The 17,281-nt window shown below is 41.1% G+C and overlaps 1 pseudogene; it reads left to right on the top strand.

The window, feature by feature from the left end:
- The first annotated feature begins 478 nt into the window (after positions 1-478).
- On the top strand, positions 479-1,180 carry LOC106826246 (protein BUD31 homolog; annotated as a pseudogene).
- Positions 1,181-17,281: the final 16,101 nt, after the last annotated feature.

Raw genomic sequence — 17,281 nt, 5'->3', positions numbered from 1 at the left:
TCATGAGAACCTAAACCCTTTTCTCCTAGTTTACTCCCTGACACGTGGTAGCCACTTCATTTCTCGGGTTCTCATTTGTAAATTTCTGTCAGATCAGATCAACAATTTTTTTTTATATCAAGCTATGCACAAATAATGATCCCAGTCCTCCACAGACCACTTCCCTGGGCAGGGCTTGAGATTCAGCAAAGGCCCAGCACTGATTTTATAAGAACAAAACCTCTTCCATGAGCAGAAATCCACACTAACTTTATCATTTGCTTTTCCACTCCAGAAAGCTATCAGAATGTCAGTGGATGAGATGGATATTATTATAGGGCTAAAGTTGAATATGCTCTAATTAATTTTAAAGGTATATCTTCTGAGTCTCATGTGGCAGATGAAGGAGACAGATGCCCAATGAGGAGACTGAGTACCAGAGATGGAATGTGACTTCCCCAAAGACATCGAATCTTCGCAAACTGTCTTGTGAAAGAAAATGCGTAAAGTCTAAAGAAGCTGGAAAGCTGCCCCAGATGGCAAGGAGATCATTGAGCTGACACAGGACGAGTTGGATTAGAAGACAAGAGAAGCTAAAATAAAACCTCAGAGGGGCCGGTCCAGTGGTGCAGCTGTTGAGTGCACACATCCCACTTCTCAGCGGCCTGGGGTTCACTGGGTTGGATCCCGGGTGTGGACACAGCACTGCTTGGCACACCATGCTGTGGTAGGTGTCCCATGTATAAAGTGGTGGAAGATGGGCATGGATGTTAGCTCAGGGCCAGTCTTCCTCAGCAAAAAGAGGAGGATTTGGCAGTAGTTAGCTCAGGGCTAATCTTCCTCAAAAAAACCCACACACAATAAAACGAAAAACCTCAGAAAAGAAAGAAGAAAATGAAACTCTTGGGCCCACCTTCAGAATTCATCATAAGAAAACTTGGTAAATCTTCAACCTTTTCATAAACAGAAGGCCATAAGCCAAGAACTGTATGAATGATACATTAAGGAATGCGATGCAGATAAAAGGCTGATTGCCAAAAGGAAAAGAGAGAGTTATGAGAACCTGTGCTGTCTCTGATGTATTCAGACTTGGGATACCAACTTCAGAAATGACTTCATTTGCCAGGTCCTTGAAAGCAAGCTGGATGTGAGGATGATCATCAAGGATCATCACTGTGGCTGCAGGGGCTGCATTGGTTGAGGCCTCTCTGGCCCCCATTCTTACCCTCTCCTTGACCTTGAATCTCAAATATTGCTACTTTTTGCGTTTGCACCTGCTTCCTGCTTTCCTGGCAGTAATTTCCCTGGTAGCGAGGACCTAGGCCAGAGTTAGAACATAGTCTCTACGGGTGATTTCTTCTGTCTTCATCAGGATCAATTATTTGTGATTAAAAACAACATCTTTAAACCTCAAAAAAGTAAGTAAATCATTTGAAAATACTTGTGCTATTACTCTAAGTAATGCAGCATTTAGAGTTAGGACATGTTTCCAAACTCACTCTAAGAACTATACCAATGGCCTCAACTTTTACCAACATTCTCACTTAAACTTATTTCTTTACCGGTTATGTCAAAGGAAGAGTTTAACATCCACTTGTCAGCTAACTAGCAGAAGTTTATAACAACTCCTTTGGACGAAGAACGATGCTTTCAATTGTCAATTCCAAGAAACTCATTGGGCTGTATTTTTTAAAGGATAGAGTCTTAGCAAGAAGAATATAAATAAGTGTGTAGCTCTTGTACCCAAGGGCCTTCAAAAGAAAATCCAGCTTTAGGTCCTTGTTTCTCTGTGTGCCTTCCTTCCTCCAGCAGAAATCCTTGGATCAAGGCCCTGACTTCTATCTCCCTTTCTCTTGGACCAGATCTTCCTTTGCTCCCTCTGGATTTTCCTCATGAAACTTGGAGCCCTGAAGCTTTGGAAGCTGCCTCTCATATTACAAAGCCTTGTGACATGAAGCCTAAATCATCTCTGCTCTAGGCATTGGCACAATCTCTTGTCCTTCTGTGCTTGGCTCTTCTCTCTGGATACACGTTCTCATTGACCACTCTCTCCTTTCATCAGAGTTTTGTGATGAAGAGACTTGGAATTCAGGTATGAGTTTATGGTGATAGGGACAAAGAAGGGTCGATCTGTTTGGCTCTAAGATGCCAGGCATATCTTTAGCCAGGCAAAAATATTACACAAGTACATGGCTAGCCAAATAGACCACTGTGCTGCGCTCTTGAATCAAAAGCTTGTAATAATCAAATAGTGCATTTGCCTGCATATTGGCCAAATCACATCTTTGTCCTTGCTGTGCTCTGTTGTCGTTTTAAAATAAAAAATAACTGGAACATGAATTTGGCTAAGGTGAAGGAGCTGGTAGAGAAAGGGAGAATACAGTATCAGAAAATAGAAGGAATATTGAATAAGCTAGGTCCCTTTATTTTCATTGAGATATAATGGAAAGAGTTGGGATTAAGTGAGCAATCAGAACACAATTAGAAGATATAACACTCTATGCTCAAATGATCTTTCTCTCAGTGTGTCTTATTCCAAACACTGCCTGACACCAGTTCTAGTGTTATTCTTGGTCTAACCCCATCCCACCTAGTGGAAACTAGCTTCAACGATATTTCCTCTATTTTCTGATTTTTCATTCTCTTTCTCCAGTAGCTTCTTTAATTTAGTCCAGGACCATGTTCAAGTTACTCATTGCCTTAAATGATGACAACAAGAAGACTGCCTAAGATGTGAATTTGGTAATATTGGAATGTGCATTAAGCTAAAGTGACTCATTTGGATGTGACAGTTCAGGGTGAGTGGTAAGTTGGGAAGTCAAAAGAGTGGAGTGAGGAATGAGGCATGGATATTCAGGAAACTAAATGCGTGAATTGATAGTATTCGAATATTCTTTGTAAACAGAGCCTGGTGCATACTGTCCATGGTGTTTTGCAATTTTGATATCTAAGACATAGAGTCAGGATAGGGCACCGACTCCAGAGAACCATGGGCGCCATTGATGATGATGCTCACGTACAGGGGGAGTTGGCTGGGGCAGAAACAAGTTATTTGCAGGGAGATGTTGAAGAGCTTATGACATATGAAGTGATCTTTAAGCCCCTCAGGTATTCTACTAATACTTGTTTAAACCCTGAGGTAGGAGAGGTAGGCCAAAACCTAGAGATCCTTAGAATGGTTCACACAAAACCAGGACCCAGATGGGAATCTTGATGCAAGATTTAAGTGTTAAGAGAGCTCTGAACGTAGAACACCTCTTTCTGGAAAGTGGCTATGCATCTCTTTCTGAGGGAGAAATTCTCTGAGGGGACTAGATTGGCCATTATTAATACAATTGTACTAAAATAAGTATTTGCCACACAGAATTCTGAATCGGAATCCTTGAGGGTGAGGTCTGAGTATAATATGTGCTTTTAAGAGGTTCACCTGGAGACCTCTATGGGTGTCAGGTTTAAACTGCTATTTGGTAATTGTGACACCCACGTCACAGTCACTGGAAGGGAGTGAAGGGGGTTTGAGTTGAAAGTTTACAGTTTTCATAACCCCTTGGATTCATGAAATTCAGACATATTTCCAGAAAGTCCTCAGTTTAACCTAAAACATCTTTAGTGTACACACATTAGTATGGAGGCGTAATTCTAGATACAGGGCAACCGAAAGAGCTGAAACAACAAATAGGATGACAAAGTTGCAGGGACTTCAGTGGTCTGCTGGAACACTGGCCTGGCAGGGCAGGTGAGGAATTTGGTCTCGGATCTTGTTTTCCAGAACACACAAATAATAGAGATCTTGTGGGAACTCTGCCAATCAGACTGTAAGGGGCTGAGTCAGAGAGAGCGCACGGTTCTTCCAGGTACCCTCAAACATAGGTATTGGCCTGCTGCAGACATCAGAGCCTTGCCACTTCTGCATGTGACAGCAGGATTACGAGTTTGCTGGGTGGAGAATTTCCCAGGGCAGAGGGCCTTCTGGAGCCCCTGGTGATTGATTGAGAATACGATGTTTGGGCAAAGGTGATTGTAAACGGAAACTCAAAGCCCTGGAACATACAGAGTTCATTACATTTGGCACTGGATTAGCTTTCCGGAGGATGCCCATCTTCTGTGCTTCTGGGACTGGGGGGTGCTGGTACCAGCAGAGAAAAATCATGCATCTTGGCTGATGGGTGCCTCCACAAATGTGTGGACTTCCAGCCTGGTTTGGCCGCTGGGTTGACCCAGTAATTCATCCCTATTTGTCTTCCTTTTTGATTCCTCCCAACACTGTATCATAAGTGCAATTCAATGTGTTTTCAAAACACCATTTTTATAAAGGGCTACTTTCTATTGCATCATATGGTTGTTTAATAATGTATTCAAACATTCTCTTATTGTTAAGCTTGAAGGTTGTTTCCCATTGTTAGCTGTTAGGGATAACGTTGCCATGGATATCTTTGTACTAAATCTTGAACAAATCTCTTATTTCTTTACGGTAGCTTCCTACTTGTAGAATTACCAAGTGAAAGAGTAGAAAATTTAAATATGTGTGTGTACACATGTGTATATGTTTATGATATAAATAACACATGCTTACTATAGAAAAAACATATTAATACAGATAAGCAAATATTATCCATAATCCCAAGACTCAGAGATTAATGCGGGTAACATTTTACTAAATAATCTTTTGGAAATGTTTTATGCATACATTGCCATGAACTTTTCAAAAGGCTCATTATACATTTGCCAAGTTGCTGACCAGAGGAACAGGACAGTATACACTCCCACCTGCTGTATCTGAGCACTTTGATTATTATAATTACATAAATACTTTGGAAATAATCTCATTATTTTTATTAGAATTTATGCAACTCTAATGGAGTTGATTATCATTTTGCAACTTGAGTTTTTATTTCTTCTTTTGTGAATTGATTTTCATGTTCATTTCTCTTTGTTCTCTTCTTTTTGGAGGATAAAATTACTTTAAAATATAAAAAAATACAAAGAAGAAGCTAACAGTCACTCAATTACACAGAATTACCCATTGTGTTTATTTTAGTAAAATTTATCTCGCTCTTATTTATAAGTTGTTCACATGACACAGGTATTATATGAACACATTGTTTCTTTTGAATAAAAAACACATTGTACATCAAACTACAGTCCTCTTGACTTTGACCTCTCAATTTTTATATATTTCTCTTTCCTAAGTAAAGACCATGCATTTAAGGAGTCAGCTTCTAAAAATTCTCACTCTTTCTCTCCATTTATATGGAAAGTGTATAATATGGTTTTGTGTCTGCATTGTTCTTCAACTCTCTTTTTTTTAGCCAATATATTTCTGAAATATGCATGTTGATAATTTCTTTTCTTTTTTTTAGGTATGCTTTTTTTTGGTGAGGAAGATTGGCCCTGAGCTAACATCTGTTGCCAATCTTCCTCTTTTTTTTCTCCCCAAAGCCCCAGCACATAGTTGTATATCCTGGTTGTAAGTCATTCTAGTTCTTCTGTGTGGGATGCCACCACAGCACGGCTTGATGAGTGGTGTGTAGGTTCGTGCCCAGGATCGGAACCAGTCAACACCGGGCTGCCGAAGCGGAGCATGTGAACTTAACCACTCAGCCACAGTGCCGACCTCCAGTGTTGATAATTTTGAGCCACTTCATTCCTATGAACTGCTGCATATGCTATCTGAATTCACGGTGTGTGTACATATAGACTTATTTATCCTTTCTCTTATTGTTGGGCATTTAGTTTGTATAATTCTTTTAAATGGAGTCTCAGTTCTCCAAGAGTATATGAGAGCGTTTATTTTTCTCAGTAACTACAATAGCAGCGCTCTGTCAAGCTCTCTCCTGCCCCCTCCTGCTGGGTAGTGAGATCCCTTAATGACAGCTCATTTGAATCTGTAAAGTCACTTTCTGTTATTAAACCAGTCCCACTTCAGTTCTTTAAGACTCAGTAAGGTACATTTTATCACTGTAATCTCATATTTGATTCAAAGCAATATCGCCTTTCCTTCTCTTATTCCCTTACCCAGACCAGCATGTGGTTCTAAGGGTTTGGATTGGAGGGCAGAATAGACTGCTCATGAATCCTCATGCCCGCCTTGCTCCCAGGTTTCCTTTCCCTTCTTCTCTCTCCTGGTGTTGGCCAAAAGGAGAGGGAGGGATAAAATATATCATCTGTTTAAGAGCCCCACCTGGAGATCCTCTCTTGAGTTGGTTGGTAGCACTTTTCTAGCTTGCCGATTTCATGGTGGAAGAGTGGTAGCTGGCTGTCCACAGAACAGCTCATGGCATTCCTTGGAAGCAGCATCCTTATGGCTTCACTCTGCAGCAGTCCTCAGCAAGAGCAGGGCTTTATCTCCTTAGCTTCTGTGGTCCCTGACTCTGGGTCTAGTGAGCCAAGGCAAGATCTACTTTCTAGTCCTATGGGAATGGGGAACTTGAATGGACCACCAGTGTCCTCAGCTGGTGACCCTTCTGTGTTCTCTCTCCCTTATATTCAGTTCCCTTCAGCTGTAGCAGGGTCTCTCTGGTGGCGAAGCAGAAATCCAACCAGAGCTAAAATGTCAGCCTCCCTTTCTTACAGACATCGCCATACTGTTCCCAGCAATTCTCCTGGCCCTTCGTTTTTGGAGTAGGGGAACTGGAAGAACCTCCCCCCAGAAACTCCTCTCTTCCTCTTGGTTCTCCTAATATGACCACGGAGTAGGAGGGGGTGTCAGGTGTCAGCTCTACGGAAATGCCGTCTCTGTGTAGGCTCTAAGGGGAGATGGCTGGACCCCTCCACTGAGCAGCTCTCTGTACTTAGAGAATGCGAGGCACTTAATGTCTTTTGTTCTCAGCTATGTACTTTAGTTCTTAGGAAAAAAAGAAAAATCCCATTTTGCACTTCACGTCATCTTTTTATAATAGTTTTCAAGTTTTTATTGCTCCACACAATGCCCGCACCCAGGATCCGACCAAGTGAAACCCTGGGCCACTGCAGCAGAGCGCGCAAACCTAACCACTAGGCCATGGGGCCGGCCCCAATAGTATCTCGTTTTTAAATTGCCTTGCTCTGATTTTTTGTAAAGATGAATATCTTTTTATTGACCCCCCCCTTTTTTTCTCCTTGTAATGGTTGGCTTTTAATTACGTGTATGAGATCTTTAGAGAATGCCAATGCTTTGTCATAGTATGTTTCATCACCTTCCTCATTATTAGCAGCCCTTTAGTCAGAACAATCTCTCTAAAATTTAAATCTTAATACAGCACAATTCTGCTTAAAATGTGATGTTTCCAATTGCCTTTGACATAAATTTTAAACTTTAGCAGGCATGCAAACTCCTTTAAGATGTGTCCTCTGTATTCTTGTTCAGCTCATCAATCATCATTGCCTGCCTTGCACCCTATGTGTTCCGTGCATACTGAACCATCTATGGCTAATCAATATTCCATTCTTCTCATGCCTCTCTACTTTGATGCATATTTCTCCCATTCTCTCTGCAATGGCTCTCTACTCCTCAACTTCTATTCCTCTTTGAAGACTCTGCTTATGCATCCTCTCCTCTGGGAACTCCTCTTTCTTCTGAGTGACTGGAGTATCCTTCGCATACTCTTCACATAATTCTTCTATAATAATTGTGTTATCTCTTTGTGGGCAGAGGTTATAGTTTAATGGTCATCAATATCCTGGTGTGTAGCATAGTGCTTTGCACATAGTATGACCTGATGAAAAAATATTTTGGACAAATGAATGAATGAAGCTAAGACATGGAAATTGTAGTTATAATGTCATGGACTATCTGAAAGAAATATACATTTATTTGAAGTGGTTGAGGTGAAAATATAATTATACTTTAAATAGTAAAGTTGGTAACTAGAAAAGTTGAGGGAACAGATCAAGAAATAAGGCATAGGATGGACAAAGATTAGTGATTCAAGAAATGAATTGCTTTAAGTGATGGTATTTTATAATGGAATTTTCTCCTAGGATGCAAGCAAATACATATCAAACACCACAGTGAGCATCACAATTTATAGTGGAGGATTCACAGAAAGACGTAGCTAGAAAGTGGTTGGACAGTTTATGACAGTTCTAAACTCTTCATTGACATTAAACAGATATAAATGAGCTGAGGTTTGAAATCAACGTTGTAAAGAGGATTTGGGGGAAGGTTGCTGGCGGACACTGAGTTCTCCCACCCACCTCAAGGGAAAGGCTATGTTGTGTCTGTCCTTCACCTTGCACCTATGAAATGGACTTCGCTGGGACCACTCTGAGAGTTAACATAGTCATTGGCCTGGTATTTGACTCCTGCCTGAGCAATCGATAGTGTGAGACATGGCCTGATTCGTTGTAGACAAGGGACACGTAGAAATGGCTACACTGAGTGGCCTGTACTCCCAACATACATTAGGGGAAAGAATCATGACTATTTCTCATGGGCCAGTGATGGGTAAGATAAAGCTGGGAAATATAAGATAAAGCTGGGAAAGAGTCAGACACAAATAGCTATCAGCAGAGATAAACTGAAGGTATCAGCTGACTTTCAAAGGCTGAAGATAGAATAAATCACCAGACCAAATAGCTTAGAGACCAAAAGAACTTCAGGTGGAAACTCCCCAGCATGGCCCCAAAGATTCCATGAGAGCACCGGGGGATAAAGGGTCAGTTCTAAACACCTGTCAGGTCCAGAGAAAAGTCATCAATCAAGAAAGGACTTTCCTTAACCCTTTTTCTCTCTTTATTCTTCATGATTTAACCCAAAGAGGTCAGAAACTTTAGTTAACAAGATGCAGTTAAAGGGTAAATGATGGAAGGAGACATGAAGCCAAGGATGCCTTTTTCTCTTCCTACAGGCTTTCCCTGACAATAGATCAGGGATGAGGGGAGAAGGAAGGGGCGTGGAAAGACAGCAGAGCCTGAATTTTAAGGACATTTGGAATTTGGAACATATTGAGAACTGGACATCTCAATTCTTAAGTTGAAACAATATTTTATAACTTAAGAATGATCAAGAATGTCTTGAGATGGGCCTGAATTTTCTATAGGGACAGGAGAATATAAAGCCTTACTAAATAAATGGTAAAAACAATGAGAGACAAAATAAATGGCTTTGTGATTTTAGTCCATGAGTCATGGTTGTTCAACATGCTGATTACATTTTACTCAAAGCCTGGTAAGCACTTGTTGGGCAGTGGCAGCTACTTAAAGGCTCTGTGTGGAGGTAAACTGTTTTAATAATTTATGTGTTAAATCTGTTCGATTATATTTTATAGACATGCAGATTTCTCCTCAATTTTCCCCTACATATCAATGCTTAGGGTCTTCAATTTTGGATGCTGTCTCCTGGCCCTCTTTGGTCTAGTTTGATAAATGAGACATTACACATGTGATGAGCCTACCACAGATAAACTGGAATAGATTTTAATACTCTTCCATTCTGGCCTCCTGGATAGAATCAATACTATTGATCATAGTGGCTGAGTTGGCCAGACAGGCACTACCCTAAGAAAAGGATCTCATCAGTCTGCTGGTGAAAACACACAAGGGAGACATGGAAACATTTTCAGAGAATGATGTATTCTGTGCAGGCCAGGTTAGCAAATTCATAGAAGAAGGAGGTTATGCACTTTGTGGTCTGCTCTGTTTTCAGCATTGAAACTGATATTAGGGATATTCTGTATTCAGCTTATTACAAAATTATTGCTGATTTTCAAGAGAAGTGAAGATTACTCTTTATTTTCAGGCTGGTGTATCAGTCAGAGTTCAGTCTGAAGCAGAGCCATTACAAGCATTATGGCGTAAGAAATTTACTATAAGAATTAGACCTTACATATTTGAGGGAGGAAATGGTGACCTAGAGGTCTGAAAAAGGGAGTAAGCAGATCAGAGAGGTCAGTACCCATCCAATGGGCAGCTGAAAGACTTGGGACTTAGAGAGAAATCTGGAGGTTAGGCATGTCTGGATAGGGAGCTGGTGTAGATGTCTATGGAAAACCGAGGCTCTTCATGGCTATCAGCTCTGTGAGTTTGCAGCAAAGCATCTGATGGTGGGCCTGGAGTGCTGTTAGTCAGCAGGACCAACAGTTGAGGAGAGCTGGATATGGAGTGGGAAGGAGCTTGGACAAGCTGGAATCTGCTGGGACTTTCTCTCACCACCTCTAATCTCACAGAATGATGGTTGCTGCTTCTGCCTCCCAAATCACATACAACTTAATTTCTGACAAACTCTGACTCAGAATTACACAGAGACAGAGATTTCAGAAAATGTAGTTCTTAGCATAACCAAGTTGACAATAGAACAATCCACCACAGTCTACCCCTTGTCAAATTGGCATCTGTATACCCACCTCTTTTACCCATACTTAATTTCCAAATAAAAACAATAACAAATTGAAGCTTCTATCTAACATCATATAATCATTCCTTTGTAAGACTGCAGACACACTAATCTTCCTTCCTAAGGAGGATACACGAGGTCCCATTTTAACAATTTTTTGATAATTATTCCTCTTCTATCTGAGTCACATGCCTCCCTTGCCGTCTTGTTACTTAAATACTGAATTATAAGGTTGATTTATGGAATGGGAAAAGAAGAGAGAAATAAGAAAGGATCAAAACCCCAAAATAATCAATTAATACCCATATACAAATACATTCACAACAAAATAAGGAGGAAGTACTCATAGATACTACAGCTTGTTTTTCTGCAATTGTTCACATGATCATAGCTGGCTGTTATAACTTCTCTCTTCCAGATATTTCTTTTACCCTCAGGAAGCACTTCAGCTGGTCATGTTTCCTTGTCTGTCTGTGAAGGTGACCAAGACCTTCATTCTTATATGGGATTATTGTAATTTTCCATTAATTTTGACCACAAAATTAATGGGACAACTAAGAGGTGTAATAGAGGATCTCCCATATTCTAGACAAGCCGCTCCCTTCTCCCATTGTGTAGAAGCAATTTAATCTCATCTGTCAGGGAAAAAATAGTTAGGATCAATTACCCACACGGTACAAACTTTGCCCATTGTTTCACTGCTCAAAGTGGACCAAAGTGACCAGGTGGCAGTTTCAACTTTTAGTTTAATGGTATCATTACTACGCCCCCTGGTAGAGGCCTTTTTCTCTTGGGAAATAAGACCTGAAAACAAGCAGGGCCTAGAGTTGGGGAAAATTTTTGCTAGATGATTACTAGGAGTAATAGTAAGTGTAGCCACTCCCATTTCCACCTCTTGAATCCCTGATAAATACTGGCTGAAGAAAGACACTACTGTATATTGGTTGCAGCTAAGAGTATTTAATGTATCTTTGATCAACCCAGACCTGCAAGGTGTTACCACACAACTAGTACACTGAGTCTTTAAAAGTTCATTCTACAGTTCAACCATTGTAGGGTGTTAGGCAACATGGTAGCACCAGCACATTCTGTGAGCATAAAGCCATTGCTGCACTGGTCAGATCACTGTTAGAAGCAATGTTATATGACATCATCAATATAGTGGATCAGAGTAAGGAAAAGAGAGCCATTTATGGACCCTGCAAACTGGAGTATAACCCAGCAATTAAAGAGTTGATATAACCCTGAGGTAGGACAATGAATGAGACTGACTTTGCCAGCTGAAACTAAATTGCTTTTGGTGGTCAATACTATTAGGTCTAGAGAGAAAAAGCATTCACCAGAACAATAGCTGGACACCAGGATGTGTTGACTTCCTCCATCAGCTGCAATAGCAGTTTTCACTAAATTAAACTTACAATAATCCTTGCCATCTTTTAAAGGTCCATGTGTCTTCTGCATAGGTCAGATAGGGAGGTGGAATAGGCATGTGGAAAGAATCACCACTCATGTATTTTCTAAGGTCTTGATGGCGGCAAGAACAATCGCAATCCCTCCAAGAATGCTGTATCGCTTTGGTTTACTATTTTGGTTAGTGGAGTCAGTTCTGGTGGCTTCCATGTGACCTTTCCTACAAGAATAGCCTTCACCTTATGTGTTTGGAAACTAGTGTGGGGACTCTGCCAGTTCCTGAGTATGTCTACTAAGTTTGCATTGTGGGACAGAGGAGATAACCACAGTGTGGGTTTAGAGGCCCACTGTACCCACTGTTAGATCTGGGTCAAAATTTCCTAATCACATGGCCTCCACAAGCCCCTACTCTGACTAGTCAACCACAGTGAGTTTTTAGGTCTGCAGAAATTGCTGTCAATTCAAAGCTATTGTCCAATATAGTCATGTACCACATAATGACATTTGTCAACGACTGACTGCTTATATGACAGTGGTCCCATAAGATTAGTACCATATAGCCTAGGTGTGTAGTAGGCTAGATTATCTAGGTTTGTGTAACTAACTCCATGATGTTTACACAATGACAAAGTCACCTAATGACGCGTTTCTCAGAATGTATTCCTGGGGTTAAGGGATGCATGGCTGTAATTCCCGAAAGGTCTGGAAAATCTTCTCCCCCCTTCTATCCAAGTCACCTTGGCAAATGGCCACTGGTCACACTGGAGAAGGCTAGGAGCAAGATTGGAAGTATACATTTTTAGTAGAGTATAAATTCCTTTCTTTTTTTTTTTGAGGAAGACTGGGCCTGAGCTAATATCCGTGCCCATCTTCCTCTACTTTATATGTGGGATGCCTACCACAGCATGGCTTGCCAAGCGGTGCCATGTCTGCACCCGTGATCCCCACCGGCGAACCCCGGGCTGCCGAAGCGGAATGTGTGCAGTTAACCACTGTGCCACCGGCTGGCCCCTGTATAAGTTCCTTTCTTAAGGGGACCTGGATTACTCTTTACTCAAGTGACTCTGGGTCTGTAAACTGGCTCAAGTCTGGGAAATAGCTGGGGGCTATGACTATTTTGACGATTCAAGATAGATTTCATTTTGATGAAGAACTTTTTTTACTTAATCAAAACGCTAATTTTCTGCCCTTCTTTTTTAGTCCCAAGGACAATATTCAATTAGCCAACCTCAAAAATCTCTGTGGTTTCAACCATTCTGATTGCTTTTGGCTCTAAACATTCAATACAAATTGAGAAAGTCTTGCAATTCTTTTTGCATGACTCCTTCTCATGGGTTGCATTTTGCATCTGACCTTACAGGTCCTGCCAGGACTTGGGTCTGGAAGCAATGAGAGGTGGTGGGAGGAGATGCTGAGGAGGACCAGCAGTTCCCTGTGAGTAACTACAATCACGAGAATCCAATGCAGGTTCTTCAGCCGTAAGGAGACTAAACCTACTCAGACCAGCGAGAAAGGTCTGCTTTCATTGGAAAAGGAAGCTCAGCAGAATTTCCAGGGTGTGATGTGCTCAGCTTCATTAGACTCTGCCCGTTAAATCCTTCCATCCAAATTTTCAAGATCCTGCTCCTTCCCAGGCAACACCCTAAATTTAACATAAAAAGCCCAAGAGGTTGCGGACTCAATCTGCATTGTGCTTTAGTCACCTGCAGGATTAGACTTTAGGTTTTGATTTACAGAAATCTTGTCCCTGTGCTTACAGGAGATAAGGCGCTCTTTTAGGGCAGTTATAAAAGCATTCTGATCCTGTACTGGACCTTCTGGTGAGAATTTAAAGCCACAGGGACATCATTTTATTCCTCCAAGTCCTCCAATGCATTTATAATTGACCAGGTATCTCAATATGCCTTATTTTAACTAAAAATGCTTATGGCAGCAACTACCTGGTCACCCAATGCATTGCCTTTTGTGGGTGCTTGGATATAGATGTCTATAGGTGATAATTTAGTTACCTGTATTGTCACTGAATTCCTTGGACTACCAATGTGCTCTTTCACACTAGTGACAGGGTCATTAACGTCCTTAAATCTAATTGGATGATACAACCAATTCCAGATTCCCATTCTGAAGCTTCTGTTGCCCCGCTATCACTTCTGGTACAATAACTCTATCAGTCAGGGTTCATTCAGTGGACAGAACCACTATGAATATTATAAAGTGAGAAAATTATTATGCAAGTTAGACATTACACAATTGTGGAAGGAACTGGAGAGCTGGAACCTGCAGGGAAATCTTGGTGCCAGCATATCCAGCTGTTAGAGTAAGACCACCAAGAGAGGCTCATAAAGTCTATGAATGTTACTTGCTCTTCACGGCTGCTGCCTCTGTGAATTTTCAGCAAGGCATCTGATAGCAGGACTGAGGTTTCTTTTGGCGAGCAGCTATATTAGTCATCTGTTGCTATGTAACAAATTACCACAGATTTACCAGTTTAAAACAACACATTTTTATTATCTAACAGTTTCCGTGGATCAGGAGTTGGGGCACAGGTTAGGCTGGTCCTCTTCTTATGGTCTCACAAGGCTGCAATCAAAGTGTCAGCCGGGGCTGGGGTCTCCTCTAAGGCTTGGAGTCTCTTCCAAACACGTGTGATTGTCGGCAAAATGTATTGCCTTGCAGCTGTAGGACTCACGGAAGCTGTGTTTTCAAGGCCGGTAGGAATGAACATCTCTGATACTTCATTTTATTTTAAGACTCCGATGATTACATCGGGCCCACCCACAATGAGCTTGATTTTGATTAACTCCAAGTCAGCTGATTGAAAACCTTATTGTGGAAGTGATATCCCATCATATTCATAGCTTCCACCCACACCCAAGGGGAGGGCGTTATACAAGGAGAGGACGCTACAGAACAAGAATGTTGGGGCTTTTCTTAGAACTCCGTCTTCCACAGCAGGGATGGCAGTTAAGAAGAGAGCTGGACATGGAGCAGAGAAGAGCCTGAACAAACTGGAATCTGCCAGCACATCCGTATTTGTCTCTCATCACCTGTAACCAACGACAAACTTTAGAGTGGAACGACCGCTGATTCTTCACATCTTCCTCCTCCAACTCATTCCACTTTGTCTGACTCTAACTCAGAATCTTACAGGGAAGGGAGTTCTGGGAAGTGTAATCCCCAATGTAGCCACGCTGACAATAAGACAATCCAGCACAGCTAGGGTGGAGAAAATGTATTAAATTTCACTGGGCAGGGCACACTGACTTCCCAGGAATCCATTATGTCTAACAAAATATCATTACTGTTTTCTGATGAAGAAGTCTTCTTTCTACACTGTTAATAGAGCCAACCCACGTGAGTTACCTCCTAGTGAAATGAAACCAGCCAATTTCTGTTTGTTTCGAGTACAAGGAATGGTGTTTTCCACTCTTACTTTTATGACACAGCTAGATCAGAATGGATATCTTTATAAAATAGAATTTTAAAGGAGTCACATTTTCCTATTTCATGCAATTTAAATGAACCTTTGATAGTAAGAGAAGACGAGATTATTTGCAATATTGAAGATCTGCCTTTGTTTCCATAGTGCCTTTCTCCAAGGAACGTGGGGGACTTTATCTCTGTTACACTTATTATCAGGTACAAGCAAGGGCAAGTTGCAGTTATATTATCACTTTACAGTTGGAGAAACAGGGTTTTGATTAAATGAATCAACCTATAAAATGAGAACAAATTAGAAAATGCCAAAAGATCCAGGGACTTCCAAAGAAATTAGGCTGGATTTGGAAAAAATAAGCTAGCATTTGCTTAGAGAGAAATGCAAGAAATCGGACATAGAGCAGAAAAGCATAGACAAAGACTCAGGATGTTTTGCCACAAATTTCTTATGGGACCTTTATCAAGTTGCTTCAGCTCTCTGGGACTTATCTCTTTCCTCAGCTGAGATCTTTGCAGCCGCAGAGCTGAGGACAGTGCCTGATACATTGTCTGTGCTCGAGGCCTGTGGAATCATTCCATCACCCAATCAATTGCTCAATAAATCCATGGGAGATTATAATTAATTTTTGGCCAGCTTTGATACTCCATGATTCTATTACCTCTTCCCTGTGATTTATAGTTTGATTTTCATTGACCTTGGTGAATTTTTTCAATACTTGTACAAAAGGCAGGACCTCTCCACTGGAGCTGTCAGCTCAATGCTACTTTATACTCTAGAATTATGTACATTTTGATAGATTGTGTAGACTATGGCAATCCCTCGATATCGTATCAATTCTATGCTTATTGGGTCAAATGCCAATCTGAGGGAGCTCCCACATTTGCCTTTTACATTCCTATTCTTAGGTAGCTATAGAAAGTTATAAAACCATGCCATCTCAGCTTTTCATAGATTGCTCTCAACTGGGTCCTCTTGGCTGCTTGATAATCATGTTATTCTCTTGAGATTCTGCTCACCTTCCAGAACAGCTTTCCCAAAATTTTACTCCAATGTCTACACCCACCTACCACTCACATGCCATTAAAATGATCTTCCCTTCTCCTCTACTTGCGCTTCTTCCCTCACTTGTTTTCCTCATCATCCTGTTTAGATTGGCACTACCATCTTGCTAAAATGGTTTGTTTCTTCTCAATTTTCCTTTTTGCTCCTCTCACTTGCTTTCTCAGCTTCAAATATCACCTTGATGCAACTGATTCCCAAATCTGAGTCCTTGATGCAGACTTATTTCCTAATTTTGAATCCCACATTTCCAGGTATTCATTAGATATTTTACCTGAATGTTCTGTCACGTCTTCAAAATCATAAGTTTTTCTTGTGATTGTGAAATGCTCAGTTTTTCTCTGGTTCTACCACTTATGCCAATGGAATCGTTACTCTCTCCATCACTGAGGGTTGAAAATTGGTGTCTCTCTTGGCTCTCTTTTCCTTGTCCCATCATTTCAAAATGTTGTCAAGTTATGTTACTTCTGGCTTAACTCAGGCTGGTTGTGCCACAAGGCATTCTGGAACCACATTATTGTGGAATATGGAAGACGGAAGGAAGGTGAGAGTAAGTGAGGCCAGAGTTGGAGAATCTGACCCAGTTATAGAGGGCTGGCTTCACTGGAAGGAGTGCCATAGACCTATGGTCTTTATTAGGTGTTATTGTAGGATGTGATGAACTCAGGCTTGTTGAGATGAATCTTGATGTCCAGAATGTCTAACTAGAAGGCAGGAGAACTTGGAGGCCATAAACACTATTTGAAGTCAACCACAAAGCAGTGAGAGCACAATCGGGCATCTCCTTTGTCAGGGAACTGGTCCAGCTACAGGGACCAGGGCTCTGCTGTTGAATGTTTTCGTTGTTAATCTTCCTAAGGCACAGCTTCCATCATTTCAGTTGTTGGGTCAAAAATCTTCACAGACTTCACATTTTTTATTAAATGGTATTTAAACTCTTCTGTCAAGCTTATAAAGTTCTCTTGTTCTAGTACCAACATCATTTTCTGGATAACTGCTCACACTGTAAATTGAAGCTTGGATTACTTCCCAGCACCTACTACAGAAAATAAACAAAGATAATCAAGGATGCCGAAAGGTGA

The sequence above is a fragment of the Equus asinus genome, chromosome 13 (assembly GCF_041296235.1).
Source record: "Equus asinus isolate D_3611 breed Donkey chromosome 13, EquAss-T2T_v2, whole genome shotgun sequence".
Classification (NCBI taxonomy): domain Eukaryota; kingdom Metazoa; phylum Chordata; class Mammalia; order Perissodactyla; family Equidae; genus Equus; species Equus asinus.
Note: the sequence above shows the minus strand (reverse complement) of the source record. Positions and strands in the feature narration are given on the sequence as shown.